Below are 17,332 nucleotides of genomic sequence, written 5' to 3'. Positions count from 1 at the left end.
AGGCCATTCTCTCCTACCTCCCTAGCGCCTAGCTATCATTGGTCTTCTTAAGTCATGGGCTAGAAGAAAATATTTGCAAATATATATCTAATAAATGATTTTTACCTAAAATGTAAAAAAACATAACTGAATAAGACAACTCATGGTGGGGATATGGGGAGAGGGTAATGAGCAAACAGTTTGAATAAACTTTCCCAAAGAAGATTCACAAACTGAAAATGAAAAGATACTCAGTATCATTAGTATAGGCACATACTTATTAAAACCATAAGATACCACTCTACATACATTCTCCTACTGATAGAATGTCTAAATTAAAAAGTCTGACAATACCAAGTGTTACATTTATATGCAGCAACTATAGCAAGGATGGCAGGAAGGTAAAAGTGTGCACTTTGAAAAAAAATCAGCATTTTTTATAAAGTTAACCTTATTATAAAACTTGGCAATCCTACTCCTGAGAAAATAACTGAAAACATATCTACAGATAGACTTGTACTTGGAAGTTTGTAGCAGTTTTCTCCATATCTCTTTATTTAAAAAAAAAACAAAACACATTATTAGATGCAAATGGAGACAATTCCCCTACATGCTTCTGTTTCCATTCCCTTGCCAGAGGTAACTACTATTCCAAAGTTGGTGTGTTCCCTTTTTACATGGGAGTTTACTCATTTACTACCCCTGCATGTTTCCATGAAAAAGGAAAAAGGTTTTTTAGTGCTTTTTCAGGAAAATGTATCTAAATTGTATAATTTTAAGTTGTACCCTTTTGCAATTTGCTTTATTCAAGTGAACATTATTTTTAGATTTACCTATGTTTACAATGTAACTCTAGTTCCCTCATGCTTATAACTATATAGTGTTCTGCTATATATATAATATATAAATATTTTTATATATTATATAAATATATATGTATAAACATTATATACAAATATATATTTATATATATAAAATACCTACCCAATTTTCTGTTAATGCACAATAGGATTGTTGCAAAATTCTTTGCTATTATAAACTATTTTTCAGCATGCAAGAATGATCATGTTTTCTTGTCCATATGAGAGTCTCTTGAGTATATACCTAGAGAATCTCTTGAGTACATACCTAGAAATAGTACTGTAGCTTATAGGATGTGCATATATTCAAAGCTACTAAATATTACCACATTTCTCTACACTGTGGTTGTGCTGGATATTTTCTATCTCCCCCCCCCCGCCCCGACAATGTCCTTTCTTTCCCACACTGCTCTGTGACCAGAATACTAACCGTTATGAGCAGTATCAACTTGGTTTCCATGACCATAGGTTCATGGTTATCAATGTCTGCTTCAGCTGGGTGACTCATTCCTAAAAAGACAGCTGTCCCCGTCATTATCCTTCAGGCCTAAAGGTAGTAACAGCTTCCTACCATTACTAACCCCATAGTGCTTCACCATCCCTTGTCAACATCTCTTAACCCTTTCTTTCAACTTTGTAAATAGTCCTAGTCCTTCACCAAACTCCTCTTCAATTATTTCTTCAGAGTGTGCCATCTGTTTCCTGCTGTGAGCCTGACCATACAATGGTTTTCCATTTACGTATAATACTGGAGAATTCCTATTTCATCCTTACCAATATTTGATATTAACAGATTTCTTCATTTTTGCCAACTGGATGCATGTGAAATAAAAACCCATGATTATATTAATTTGAATTCCCTGATGAGAAGTAGAGCATCTTTTCGCATATATGTTGTCTATTTAAATTTTTTCCCCAGGGAATTATCTTTTCATTTTTATTGTCTGTATCTCATTGGATTGTTTATCCTTCTCTAACTGATTTGTAGAACTTATGTGTATGCTCTAAAAACTAATACTGTGTCATTTATGGGTGTTGCAAATATATTTTCTGTCTGTGGCTTAAAAAATAACTTTGCTATCTTTTTAGTGCAGAATGTTTTGAATGAAGTCTAATTAATCAATATTTATGTTTTCCTGGTTTTTGGCTTGCTTAGGAAATCTTTCATACTTCTGTATCATTAAATCATCCTCCAATTTTTTTAATTAAAAAATTTTTTTCCTTTTATGTATCTTATGCATCTGGAGTTTATTTTTGTTTATAGTATGTTGATACAATGTTATTATCATCCATATGGATAGCCAATTGTCCCAACATATTCCAGTTAATAGCCTATTCATTCCTCATTGAATTGTAATGACACATTTGTCATTTAATAAGTTTCTTATGTGCATTAGTCTGTTTCTATGCTCATATTTCATTCTACTTTTATATTTATCTGACACTGTGCCAATATCAATGAGTATAAATCATTCTAGTGGCAAAGATTTTTCATCTCTACAGGAGAGCAGGAGCTCTTCCATTTTATTTTTCCTTAAATTGTTTTTGACAATTTTTGGCCATTTATTTTTCTATGTGAATATTACAATAAATTGACCAAATTTTCAAAAAATAAAATCTTGTTGGAATTTTTATTGGAAGTAAATGAAATCTGTAGATTAAATCAGTGGAAATGACTTCTCTATAATATTGACTGAGTGTGTATGTGTATGTGTATGTGTGGATATATACATTTACCTCTCAAGTTTGAGAACATTTTTCATAAAATTTTTGCATGTGTTTTGTTACATTTATTCCTGAGTACCTTAGATGTTTTTGTTGTTATTAAGGATGAGATCATTAAATTCTTTAATAGAATGCTATGTACTAAATTTCCATTTTGAGATTTACTTCAACAAACTTTCTGAACACTATTATTAGCATGGATTCAAATATTTTCTTATATTGACTTTATGGATAATCTTATGTGTAACAAATTATTTTTTTTATTCTTTACAATTCTTATAATACTCCTTTTTTCTTTTTTTATTCCTTTATTTTTTGTCTTATTGCACAGTTTATAATCTCCAATAAAATGTTGAACGGAGAAAATAGGAGAATAGAAGAAAAAACAGGTATCCTTGTCACAGCCCTTACTTTAAATGAAGTGCTTTTAACCTTTCATCATTAAATATAATGTTCCTTGTAATGAATGTATTGGAAGGTACTTGGAAGGTTAAGGAAGGTACTTGGAATTTATATCATGAATTGGGATGGAATTTTACATGTACTTTTTCTACAACTATTTAATTTTCTATTTCTTTTTTACTCAGTTAATATTATCTCTGTGATGAATTATATTAATAGATAGACATTAAACTATTCTTTCATTCACTGGGTAAATATTTCAGTTATATTTAGTGTGCTAATATTTTATTATTTTTGTATCTATGATTATAAATGATATTGGTCCACAATTTTCCTTTCTTACATTGCCCTACCCATGTTTTGTAATGTATACTTCTGGATGGGGAGAGGGGAGTGTAGGAACTGCTCATAAGATTTGTTTTATTTGTCTTTTTTTATTGTTTGGAAGTTTTACTAATAGAAGTCTAGGTATGGATTTGTTTTAATTTATCTTTCAGATAAATTAAGAGAGCTTCATCAATATGATAATTCATGTCTCATTAATTCTGGAAAACTTCTTACCATTACATCACAGAATATTGTCTTTACCACATTTTCTCTCTTCTTTCCTTTTAGAACTCCAATTTTAGTTATTCTGTCTCCCATGACTTTTGACATCTTAAATGTTCTATTTCTTTATCTGTATACTAAATTCTATTTAGTTTTTCAAGTCTGTTTTTCAGTTTAGCTGTGTGAAACATGTGAACACATTCCTTGCTGTCATTTCAATGACTTCCATTTCTTGAAGTTATTTTTAAAATTCTGTGTATTTTTTATGGTAATCTGTCCATGATTTATGATATTTATCCTATTTTTTTCCTTCTTGTGATTTCTGTATCTTCCAACTCATTGACAGGTAGATTCTTATCTCCTGCAGATGTATTTTCCAAAGAAGGTCCATAGAAAAATCCTTATATAGCATAGCATTCCTATGGAGTTATGTTTTGTTTTGTACTACAGTAGGGGTATTATCAATCAGTATTTTTTGTTTGTTAATTTCATAAATCAAAGGTACTACATCAAATGGCTTGGAGGTAATATAAAAGCTTTGATGATTCTATCGAGCCTTGTTATTTCAACGTCTCACTCCAGGTACTTTCCTTGGTCCAGAGGGGACAGTCTCTCTAATCCCCTTTCATGGAAAAGGCAACCATTGCCAAAGTCTTGGTCTTATGCAGTAACATGATTTCCATCCTCTTTCTTTGCCCATGTCTATTGCTATGCCTTTGACCCTACTTGGAGAATAAAATCTGTTTGGATCTGATATCCCCAAAGCTACTGCAATGTAGGACTTACCTCTTTAGCTTTGGGTTTCCTCCTTGCTTCTGGCATCTGAAGATTTCTTTCATTTCTTTTGAGATTGGATAGATAGATAGATAGATAGATAGATAGATAGATAGATAGATAGATAATGTGTCAGAGAAAGAGAGAGAAATGAGGATATACTTTGTAGCCTATCTGTGTGTTAGAACGGTCTACTTTACCCCATCTTGCCATAGTGCCAGAACAAGATATCTGGAGTATTTCTGTTCTTAACTGTTTTCCCTGGTTCTTTTCGCTTCTAACCTTTGTCAGGTAAACCTGGCGTTTGTATCACTATATAAGCCTTATAGTGAAGGCCCTGGTTAATGATGGGGACTGAAAAGAATATGCTTACATCTTTTCTTTTGCAAGTTTAGAGAACAGATCCATAACAGAGACTAACACAACTTCACTGCTCATATTGAATCTTTTGGCATGTTCTAGCCTCCACTAACTGTACTTAGCAACAAACAAACACATTGCAAGTCAAGTAGCTTTGGCTGTGTCCTAATGCAACCAGAAGCAGGAGGTCCCAGAGTACTCCTAAAATGGTCTGTAAAACTGTCAGCTGTGTTTTGAATAGTCATAAAACTCAGTATTTCAGATTTTAAAATATGTATTTATAAGAAAATAAGCAAGGTGCAATTATATTTCAAATCTTGATTTATTTTTATCAAGTACATTTCATTCAATCTAAGCTTGTTCTATTTTCACTAATTTGTATTAGGGACCCGACACAGCACAAACTGGCTTTGCTTCAGATGTCTTTGTTTGTCAGTGGGAAAACAGTCATCAGGATATTCACAGGGCATCAAAATTTTCAGAAGCACCAAAAGGGATCTTTGTAATTATTTTAAATTTTCCATAGATTTTCCCTCAATGGTTGTAAAAATCCTTAAACACCCATGTGAATTATATCACAGTAGTTCAGGGAGAATGTTTGCTTATTTTTCAGCTGTGATATTTCTATAAACAATAGGTCCCTATGAGAAAGCCAGATTCCCCGTGTGGTTGACTAATAGTTTGCTGTATTTGCCAAATTGAAGAGTTTGGCAATATTATATTCCTCTCTCTGACAGGAGCTATTTTTTCCTTCTAACAGAATGAAATTATTTCTGAGTTATGTGTAAGATCAACAACCTGATATTCACTTTTGGCTTCACAGTTTGGGTCCTGTGTCTTTATTATGACTCTAGATCAGGTATTTAATACCTACTGAGTTAAATGACTATGGCTCAAGTTCGCCTGACATAAAAGAATCAGAGGAAAATAGGAGGATGTGAGGATTCTCCTTTGAACATTTTGCCTATACGTGACACCATTGATTTTCTTGGCTTCATTAAAATATTACTAGTTTTACATTTCCTCTTGAGGGACATATAAGCATATTCAATTTGAAAGCATATAAGATGGTAGTTATTAAGTAATGTCTTTAAGAGCAAGACACTAGTTTAGGCACTTTCAGAAGCAATGTGTTATTTAATCCGAACACACTCGTTTTGCAGGAGTGTGAAGGAAGAAACATCAATCCAAGCCGTTACTTTTCATGGCCAATTCCATTATCTCCTCTCCTATAATTTGTCTGCACTTCTTCTTTGCCTCCCATCCCTTAATGCTAAAGTCCTCATTCATACCTTAGTTGGAACACACACATCAAGTGGCTTTGACACTCAGGTGCAATTACCAATGATGCATTTGCCTCGATGAAAATGTCAGAATGTAGCAGCAGAAAGGTTACCTCCCCGCACTGCAGGGATAATCACTCTGCAAAGTGCCGAAGCTCTATTCACTCCACGTTCCTTTCAGATCTAATTCCAGAGAGGTTTCTCACATCAGTCACAGAAACTGATCCCTAAATCTGCATCTCCTGGGACAGTCACACTAATTGGCAATCCCAGGTTTTGTTTTCTCTGAATGCTCAGGAAGGAAAGTTCACCTATGGAAATATTAGGCCGGTTTGACTTCGTGGTACCCATTTTTAAAAAAGGATTTTAACCTCCTGTCTGATAAAGAGCTTCATTCTTTAGAGTGGTCAGTCATCTCAATTGATGTCTGGGGGGAGGGAAGAGTGAAAGTCCCGGAAAGGGGTGGGGGGTGGGGTGGGTAGTGCCATCTGGATTCATGATGAATGTCTGGGAGCCCTATCTCTTTTTCAGCCTCTGAAGATCTCATCTCTTTGTGCCTGGCTTTAATTATCTAATAAGGAGAACAGGTGAGCCAAGAGGCACTTCTGGGGGCTCAGGGAGAGAATGGGAGACGGGGAAACAGAGAAATGGGGGGAAGATGAAGGCAAACAGCTTTGGGGTTGTGGTTGCTATTTTGCGCCTCTCGCCACTTTGGAGAGGAGGTAGGGACACACATGCTGGCTTTCTCTCCAACGCAGCTGAGACCTTTATGAAATCACTGCAGAAGCAGGGGCGGCAGGCACTATTTTTATCTCCAAATTGATTCAGCTGCAGTCGCTGCTGTGCCTCTGACTTCACTGCTGCCCGGCCCTCCCCTGCGCTGGCCGCCCCGCTGCTGCCCGGCTCCGCGCCTCCCCCTTGCGCGCCCCCGGGCCCCCGCCCAGGGACGACGGTGACGGGAGCACCTCGCCGCAGGCTCTGACAGTCCACAGGGGCGCGCGGCCAGGCGTCGGTGAGCCGCTCGGGGTTGTGCCAGCATCTAATTGTTCATCCCCCCGCCCCCCATTTCCCCTGCCCTGGGGAACAGAGTTGCAGAGTTCCAAAAAGAAATTTCAGCAATTGAAATGCCGCGCGCCTGAACGTTTGCCAAATGCGCCCCATCTGAGGAAGGTCTATGCTTTCAGACGTTGCTGCCAGGAAGACAGGACATTTACACGTCAGACTGTTCATCGTCTTCCCCTCCTTTGCGGGCTCCTGGGGGGCTCCACCCTGAAGCTCCTGGGGAGGCCGACTTGCTGGAAAGGGCTGGGAGGGCTTTCTGTGTCTGAGGAGGCACAGGGACAAGGCGGATGTGCCACCTTTGTTTTGCATGTGATGTCTGGAGTTGTCTCCCTGGTCCCTCTCCCTTGAATTCTGGGAGCTCTGCCAACACCATGCCCTGTGCCTAGCAAACAGGGAGCTGGGACTCCAGAATGTTGGTCACAATGAGATCAGTGAGCAGAGGGGTTTTTTTTGTTGTTGTTGTTAAGTACTGAAAAATAGGATTAGAAAAACAAAAGAATGCGTTCATAGGCCAAGGATCAGGTGGTCTCAGCGATTCTTTGGTTAATTATTCAAACTCTGAGACTTCACATGGATCCTGTGCTGAGCACAGAGCCTGATAGGCCTGATAGGCAGCGTGGCACTCAGCGAAGATGGGTGGGCCTCCCACCTGGCTGGTCGCTGCAGTGACTGAGTGACTCTCATTCCAGGTGGGCAGTGTCAGCCTCTCAGCAAATGTTTGTCGGCTATAGCAGTCAGTGTTCTAGGAACAACGCTGAACAAGACTGGGTCCTACTAGGAGGAGCCTATCCACATAGTAGGGAAGATGAGATAAGAGAAAAATCCAGAATTCAAATGACAAGCTCAGGCCTCGGTGGAGTTAGATTGAAGGAGAAAAGGAAGATGACAGGTAAGGGTACAAATGGAGGCTTTGAGGATGAAGCAGCTTATGAGCTAGATATTGATAAACAAATATTATTTGGGTGAGAAACGATAGAGAACATTTAGGTCCAGCTGTCCAGCATGACAACCACTTGTCACATATAGCTACTTAAATTTAGGTTTAAATTAATTAAATTTTTTTAAAAATGAATTCTTCAGTAACCCTAGCCAATATACATAAGTACTCAACAGCCACAGGGGGCTAGTGGCTACCATGTTGGGTAGTACATATCATTTTTGTTATTGCAGAAAGTGCTCTTGGATGGTATTGTTCTCAAGTCAGAGAACAGCATAAACAAAAACACAGGAGTAGAAAAACTCAGGATAAGAAAAGGAATGCTCTTATCCTGGACTGGATAAGCAGATGAATAAGTGACTGGAACAGTGGATGAATAAAAGGAAGCAATCAGAAATCAGGGGACCGGAGGATGCAGGCTACCAATTGAGGCTCGGGCATTAAACGTATTAGCAGGTAATAGGTAATCTTCAAAGGTCCGTAAGCAGAGAGATGGACATGATCAGAACTGTGCTTCTGAAAGATGCATATAATGGCTATGTTTAAGATAGTTTTGAGTGGTTTTTTGATTCAGAATCTTTACGCATCTGTTATCTTGTTTAATTCTCAAAACAAGCCTGTGGGTGGGCAGAGGGGTAGGCAAAAAGTTTCCAGTGTCACTGGGGAGTGGAAGAACTATGAAAAGAGTCTCGAAGAAAGAAAAGAAGGAAAAAAGAAAAAAAGAAAAGAAGGGAAGAAAGAAAGAAAAGAAAAAAAGGAAAAGAAATCATTGCGAAAAACAGCTTCCTTCCCCCACCACATTGTCCTATAGGCACATTTACCCTCTTGTATCAAGAACTACTGATCTATGTTACAGCTCCCCTCCAGGAGTTGAACTACAGTAATAGAAACTGATAACGCTGAAAAGCAGGCCAAGGTCACGTGCCAAAGTAGCTTCAGATTTGACACAGGAAAGAGAAAATCACAACAGCGACAAATTGGAGCCATTTAAAAGAGAAGCATAGGAAGGATTTAGTGTGACCAACAAGGCTGCTACAGGCTGTGCAGACGGTGCCCCCTGGAGTTGGTCACGCACAGCGTGCCCAGATCACCACCAGCTGGAAGGGAAAACAGCAGGGCTCATCGCAATGCTGAGAGGGAGGTAAAACCAGAGTACACTACTGAAAATCAAGCATGATGCAGGTATTCCTGAGAAAAACCTCTTGGAGACCCTCAAATCCTATCTTGTGGATGACTTTAAACTCAGAGTGTGGGAAGAAGAGCATGCATCAAGCCAACTCGGGATTGCTTTCCGTCCTTTGCATTCTAGTTGAATGCCCCTGGGTAGGCTAAATTAATTTCTCTGCCCGTAAATTCTCTCATCTGTAAATCTGTAGAAATTTGTAACTATTCCTCAGGATTGTGGAGAGGATTCAATGATGTGAGATGTATAAGGCATGTAGTAGGTGCCAGGTATACAGTTAAACGTACCTGAAGATATTCTGGATCCAGATCAGGAAATGAAGAATGTTTATCAGGCTGCCCTGAAGTCTCCATTCCAGGTCCCCAAGAATTATCATCCTTCTCTTGAAAAAGAAGCCAAAAAACAAGTCTTTCCAGCATCCTGGTGAGAGACAGTAAATTCACAAAATATTGCCTGTTTGCCTGCCATCCATCAGTCTAGTTGTGGATGTGAAATACACATTGGGCTGGGGCCCCTGAGAGAAGGTTTATATGGATTTAGTGAGGTGCAAATCCCAGTGCAAAGGTAAAGTTTGATTTTTGTCACTGATATAAACACTATTGCTTCAGGCCTAAACTCCTATCCCCTCCTGTTTCTAATCCTGCTTTCTTTAAACCCCAATAAACAGAGCAAATTTTACTGGTTGCCTGTTTCCTAATATGTTATTACCTCTTTTGTACAGGTTTGTGATGTATTCTGGGCTTGAATAAGCTACAAGTATTTATAGGGCCATTTCCTCTTCCGGTTATACCATGTAACAATTACAGCATGGAATGTCAAGAAGTCCTATTTTTTCCTCTTGGCTTCTTCTATTTGGGGAAAAGGTTTTCTTCTAATTTTCATCAAAACAGCTGCCTCTTCCAATCTCTTAGGTAGCAAAGTAAATGGAAAAAGAACCTTCTTAAACAAGCCAAATCAAGATCACTGTTTTAAAAGTTAAAAAAAAAAAAAAAAAAGACAGTATTTGAAGTGAGAGAAACAAATGCTTTCTGAATCTTAAGCTAAATCCCCCAAGAAGTGGGGGGTAAGCAGATGCCTTCTTGTCCCCCAGAGTACCTCCAGGTCCCTTGCTGGCCCATTCTAGCTAAGAAATAAGAAAGAGGCAAGTTTAAAACTACATTCATCTTCTGCGAGAAGCAGCTGAGAACTTTGAAGGCAATTTTTTTTTTCATCATCCTGTTTCTTGCAGCCCCAATTACTCTAGGAACTTCCGAGTTTCTGGCTATTCAAGATTCTTTTAAATAGAGCTTGAGTGGTCACACAAGCAACCTTCTCACCAAGCACAGGTTGACATGGATGAAACAAAGGCTCCTTTAGCATGCTGTGTTTTGGAAGAGTAGAAACACTTGTTCAGGTCCAAATGCAACTTCTTATAGGATTAAGGATGAAAAGAAGAGAGAATTTCATTTAACCTTTCAATAATTATGCTTCTAGGATTTATTTGCCATCTTTATGTCTCCCTTACTCTCAGGAGCTTCTCCCTCTGAACTGTACTGATGGAGGAAGGCCACTTTGCCTGGAGCAAGGGAATCTGGCTTCTGGGCTGGATTTTAGGGTAAGGTGATTCATGACAGGCTAGATCTTTCTGCTTCTCTTAAATCTCATGCAGAGAATGCCCAGTAGGACCAAATTACATAGCCTTTAACAATAAGGCTGTTGGAGGTCCCCAAATGAAGATAGGCAAGTGGGGAGGAGGACTGCCTGTTTTTGACAAGGAGAATTGTTCATTGAGAGCTTGAATTCTGTAGGAAGGACTTGGAGGGAAAGTCAAGGAAAAACAAATGAAAAAAAAAAATGTGTTTTTTGCCTGGATAGCTTTACCTTGGGAATCTTTGAACCACGCTAATGACTTTAAAGGTGAAAAATTGCAGAGACCTGATATTAAAACATTTTTGTTGCTGATTTTTGAGGAGACAATTTGACCAAATTATGTGAATATGGAATGAATTACCAGGCTTTCCTCTTGATTTCTAAATATATTTCTCCATTGGGCATATGAAAGAAAATTTCAAAAGAGCAAAAAACTGGTAACAACTTTACTGTCTTTCATAAAAATAAGCCACAGTCCTTTCTGAGTTAGAATACCCCCGCCCAGCTAAAGCTGTGTCTTCAACATATGTGGAAGACAATGTACACAGTCTGAAATGGTTGTAAAGATTGGTGAGTCCCTTACACACACATGACCTTAAAGTAAGCTCTTTGCACAAGAGGAATGTTTGTTACAGGCATGAAATATCCCTCAATACAGGGATACAAAATATGCATATTATCATTTCATAATTATTTGTGTCCTCGCTCCATGATATGTTTTCTACGTATTGACTGTCAAAGACTATTTTCATTTACCTCAGCCAAAAAAATCAGACATTATTCAATGGTTCAATGGTCCTAAAAGAGTTAAAAAATAGTGGAGCTATCATTCCCCTATCTGTAGTTAGGAGCCTCTAAATACCTTTTGCCACAGAATTTTTATAAGAATAGATTAGATTAAATGATGAGATTAATAAATTAGATTAAATGTATCTGAAAGTGTCTATTAGTGGCAGACACTATGAGTATGAGGGTGCTCAATAAATATATATTTCAGCCTCATTGAGATTATTTTATTGTATTTCTGTAGAGAAAGTCTTTTCCATATAGCAGTATAACCTTAGTAGGATATGACTTAATTTGCCTTCTTTTTTTTTTTTAAGATTTTATTTATTTATTCATGATAGACCTAGAGAGAGAGAGAGAGAGAGAGGGAGAGAGGCAGAGACACAGACACAGGCAGAGGGAGAAGCAGGCTCCATGCAGGGAGCCTTACGCAGAACTCAATCTCGGGCCTCCAGGATCGCACCCTGGGCCAAAGGCAGGCACCAAACCGCTGAGCCACCCAGGGATCCCCCCTAATTTGGCTTCTAGTATGAAAGTTAGTAATGCCTAAGCAATTTTTTCTTTCTTTTAATTTTAATTCCAGTATAGTTAACGTACGGCATTATATTAGTTTCAGGTATACAATATAGTGATTCAACAATTCTATGCATTACTCAGTGCTCATCATGGTAAGTATATTTCTAATCCTCTTTACCTATTTCACCCATCTACCCAGCCACCTTCCCTCTGATATCTATCAGTTTGTTCTCTATAGTTAGAGTCTGGTTTTTTGTTGTTTCTTTTTTTTTTCTTTGTTTTGTTTCTTAAATTCCACACATTAGTGAAATCATATGGTATTTGTTTTTCTCTGACTGGCTTATTTAACTTAGCATTATACCCTCTGGACCTATCCAGGTTGTTGCAAATGGAAAAATTTCATTCTTTTTTATAGGTAAGTAATATATATATATATATATATATATATATATATATATATATATATATATACTGCCCAAGTATATACACACAGATATATATGCCACCTCTGTTTATCTGCTTATCTATCAAAGTATACTTGGGCCACTTCCATAATTTAGCTATTATAAATAACACTGCACTAAATTTAGGGGTTCTTGTATCTTTTGAATTAATATTTTTGTATTCTTTGGGTAAGGTAATACCCAGTAATGGAATTAATAGAACATATGATAGTTCTATTTTTAATTTGGGGGGGAACATGTATACTGTTTTCCCCAGTAGCTGTACTGGTTTGCATTACAACCAACGGTGTACCAGGGTTCCTGTTTTCCACATCCTCGCCATCACTTCTTCTTTCTTGTGTTTTTGATCTTACCTATTCTGACAGGTGTGAGGTGATATCTCATTATGGTTTTGATTTCCATTTCCCTGATAATGAGTGATGTTCAGCGTCTTTTCATGTATCTGTTGGCCATCTGTATATCTTCTTCTTTTTTTTTTTTTTAATTTTTTTTTTTTTATTTATGATAGTCACACAGAGAGAGAGAGAGAGGCAGAGACACAGACAGAGGGAGAAGCAGGCTCCATGCACCGGGAGCCCGACTTGGGATTCGATCCTGGGTCTCCAGGATCGCGCCCTGGGCCAAAGGCAGGCGCCAAACCGCTGCGCCACCCAGGGATCCCCATCTGTATATCTTCTTTGGAGAAATGTCTATTCATGTCTTCTGCCCATTTTTAAATTTGGATTATTCTTTTGGTGTTAAGTTGTATAAGTTCTTTATATATTTTGGATACTAATCCTATATTGGATATTTCATTTGCAAATATCTTATCCTATTCATTAGGTTGTCTTTTAATTTTGTTATTTCCTTTGCTCCTCAGAAACCTTTTATTTTGATGTAGTCCCAATAGTTTAATTTTGCTTTTGTTTCTCTTGCCTCGGGGGACATATCTAGAAAAATGTTCCTATAGTAAATGTCAAAGAAATTACTGCCTGTGCTCTCTTCTAAGATTTTTATGGTTTCATGCCTCACATTTAGGTCTTTATTCAATTTTTTAGTTCATTTTTGCATGTCGTGAAAGAAAGTGGTCCAGTTTCATTCTTTCACATGTAACTGTCCCGTTTTCTCAGCACCATTTGTTGAACAGACTGTCTTTTTCCCTGTGCATAATCTTACCTCCTTTGGCAAAGATTAATTGACCATATTATTGTGGTTAATTTCTGGGCTCTCTATTCTGTTCTATTGATCTGTGTCTGTTTTTCTGATAATACCATACTGTTTTGATTACTACAGCTTTGTAGTATATCTTAAAATCTGGAATTGTGATACCTCCAGTTTTGTTCTTCTTTTTCAAGATTGCTTTGGCTATACGGGGTCTTTTGTGGTTTCATACATATTTTAGGATTATTTTTTCTAGCTTTGTGAAAAATGCTGTTGGTGTTTTGATAAAAGTATATTACATCTATAGATTGCTTTGGGTAGGATGGACATTTTAACAATGTTTGTTCTTCCAGTCCATGAACATGGAAGATATTTCCATTTATTTGTGTTGTCTTCAATTGCTTTCATCAGTGTTTTACAGTTTTCAGAGTGTAGGTCTTTCACCTCCTTGGTTAAGTCTATTTCTAGATATTTTATTAGTTTTGATGCAATTGTAAGTGGGATGGTTTTCTTAATTTCTCTCTCCGTTACTTCACTTAATGTATAGAAATGCAACAGATTTCTGTATAATAATTTTGTATTGTGCAACATTACTGAATTCATTTATTAGTTCTTGTAGTTTTGGTGGAGTCTTTAGTGTTTTTTGTATATAGCATGATGTCATCTGCAAATAGTGAAAGTTTTATTTCTTCCTTAGCAACTTGGAGTTTTTAAATTTCTTTTCGTTGTCTGATTGCTGTGGCTAGGACTTCCAGTAATATGTTGAACAAAAGTGGTGAGAGCATGACGTCCATTAGTCTTGGAAAGAGTTGCATAAAATACTCATGCGTATGAAGGAAAACTGGGATATGTGTAATGGGAACTAGGGACAAAAAGAGCAAGGTAGAAAAACTGAATTTTGAAACCAGCATGTTGCCCAATTGCAGACAAAATTTGTCCAGTAGGAAAGCTTCCTGATGTTGGCATATTAACATTATTGCCATGAACTGGTACAACTTAGGTAGCAGCCAGCATGTTGAAGTGACCGATGCAGATCATAGACACTGAACCACAACAAAGAAGCCATAACAGAACAGGAACATGACCCTATCTACCTCTGCCCACAGGTGGGAAGTGATGACAGCTAATGAGAAGGCCTATCATGTGAGATAACTGCATACCTCATTTAATCCCCACAACTTCAGAAAATAAATATTGTCACCATTTTATTTTTTTAACGATTTTATTTATTTATTTTAGAAAGAGAGAGCACAGGGAAAGGGACAAGTAAGTAGACTGCACTGAACTTGGAGCCTAATGGGGAGCTCAGTCCCACAACTCAGAGATCATGACCTCGGCAGAACCTGAGAGTCAGACATGTAACTGACTGAGCCACTCAGGCACCCTTTATCAACATTTTTAAAGAGAAAGAAATGGAGGTTATTAAACTGACCCATGGTTCATCTGTTAAATAGTTGAACAAGAAATAGGATTTGGGTATCTTTAAAGGCAGGTGCCTTATACCATGCCCTTCCTTTTGTTATAGTTTTTTTTTTTTTTCTTGTTTTTATTCTAATACACTTAAAATAACTGAAATCTTGGGACACCTGAGTGGCTCAGCAGTTGAGCATCTGCCTTTGGCTCAGGGCATGATCCCAGGGTCCTGGATCAAGTCCCGTAATGGGCTCTTTGTGAGGAGCCTGCTTCTCCCTCTGCCTATGTCTCTGCCTCTGTGTGTGTGTGCATGTGTTGTTAATAAATAAGTAAATAAAATCTTTAAAAAAAATAACTGAAATCTTGCCATTTGCAACAATGTGGATGGAACTAGAATGTATTATGCTAAGCAAAATAAGTCATTCAGAGAAAGACAAATACCATGATTTCACTCATATGTGGAATTTAAAAAACAAACAGATGAACAAAGGGGAAAGGAAGGAAAAATAAAATAAGATGAAAACAGAGAGGGTGGCAGCCCTGGTGGCTCAGTGGTTTAGCGCCATCTTCAGTCCAGGGCGTGATCCTGGAGACTCTGGATCCAGTCCCATGTCAGGCTCCCTGCATGGAGCCTGCTTCTCCCTCTGCCTGTGTCTCTGCCTCTCTCTCTCTCTCTCTCTCTCTCTGTATGTGTCTCTCATGAATAAATAAATAAAATCTTAAAAAAAAAAAGCAGAGAGGGAGGCAAACTATAAGAGAATCTTAACTACAGGAAACAAACAGGGTTGCTGAAGGGGAAGTGGGTAGGGGGATGGGGTAATTGGGTGATGGGCATTAAGGAGGGCACTTGATGTAATGAGCACTGGGTGTTATATGCAACTGAGGAATCACTAAATTCTACCTCTGAAACTAATAACACGGTATATGTTAATTAAATCAAATTTAAATAAAAAAAATAACTGCAAGTAAATTTTGAAGTTCATACTATGAAATATTTTATTTTTTCTCCATAATTCCTTCAGTTGTCTTTTGAAAGTCCCAGGTAAAAATATTACCTTCAGTTATTTCTAAAGATCTGAATCAAATCTAAGTGGTCTAAGCTGATATTTGTCATCAACCTTCAGATGATCTGATTGAACAGCACTGATTAGTAAATATTTCTGTCAACTACTTCTACAAGGTAATGAAAATAGATGATAAAAGCGTCTTCAAAGATATATGATGTATATGATGCTTGAAGGCACTGGATTTTAATTATCATCATCATCATTGCCATTATCATCATCATGATTGCAATGGACTGGATGTTTATATTTCTCCCAAATTCAAATATTAAAATCCTAACCCTCAATGTGATGGTATTAGGAGGTGGGGCCTTTGGGAGGTAATTAGGTCATAAGGGTAGACTCTTAATGAATGGGTTAAGTACCCTTATTAAAGGACCCCACAGAGCTCCCTGGCCCCTTCCTCCATACATGAACAATGAGACTTCGGCAGTGGGTATCTCAGAAAAGGACTTTCATCAGAACAAACATGGTGGGACCCTGATCTCAGACTTCCAGCTTTCTGAACTGTGAGAAATAAATCTCTGTTCTTTATGAGCCACCAGTTTATAGTACTCTAACAGCCCAAACTAAGACAATAATCATTATTTTTAGTCATTTAAGTTAAACTGGTAAGATAGAAAAGTGGAGCTTCTGGGTTTGAAGCCAGAGGCTAAGCAAGGCCTGCAGGGCATCCTTCGATCTCTCTCCTCAGCTGCATTGAGGGTACTCTGAAGAATTTTGGCATTACAGAGGATCCCGCTGGAAAACAAGCTTCTTTTGCAAGCTTTGGGGTTTTGGGGGACAGTTTCCTTTCTTTTTTTTTAAAGAATTATGGTAGGCTAGTAGATGTCATGAATATAAAGGTAATTTATTATTTTTTTATTTTTTTAATTTTTATTTATTTATGATAGTCACACACAGAGAGAGAGAGGCAGAGACACAGGCAGAGGCAGAAGCAGGCTCCATGCACCGGGAACCCGACGTGGGATTCGATCCCGGGTCTCCAGGATCGCGCCCTGGGCCAAAGGCAGGCGCCAAATCGCTGCGCCACTCAGGGATCCCTGTCATGAATATAAAGGTAATTTAAATGTAGCACTTTACCCCTCAGAGTAGACAATCTACATAGTGAGCTTCAATTTCACAAGTAGTGATCAGCCTTTGTCCTTTATAGCTTTCCCATGAGGGTTTCATTGGGTTACACTCAGCATTAGCATGTGGCTCTTG

The 17,332-nt window shown here is 37.8% G+C and overlaps 1 long non-coding RNA gene across 1 annotated transcript; it reads left to right on the top strand.

Moving 5' to 3' along the window:
- The first annotated feature begins 2,895 nt into the window (after positions 1 to 2,895).
- Positions 2,896 to 17,043, top strand: LOC119877406. Its single transcript, XR_005376395.1, has 3 exons — positions 2,896 to 2,953; positions 10,625 to 10,708; positions 17,020 to 17,043. It is a non-coding gene; the product is annotated as an uncharacterized LOC119877406 (long non-coding RNA).
- Positions 17,044 to 17,332: the final 289 nt, after the last annotated feature.

This window comes from Canis lupus, chromosome 22, assembly GCF_011100685.1.
Source record: "Canis lupus familiaris isolate Mischka breed German Shepherd chromosome 22, alternate assembly UU_Cfam_GSD_1.0, whole genome shotgun sequence".
In the NCBI taxonomy this organism is placed as follows: Eukaryota; Metazoa; Chordata; class Mammalia; order Carnivora; family Canidae; genus Canis; species Canis lupus.
The sequence above is the reverse complement of the archived record's forward strand: the minus strand, read 5'-3'. Positions and strand labels throughout refer to the sequence as shown.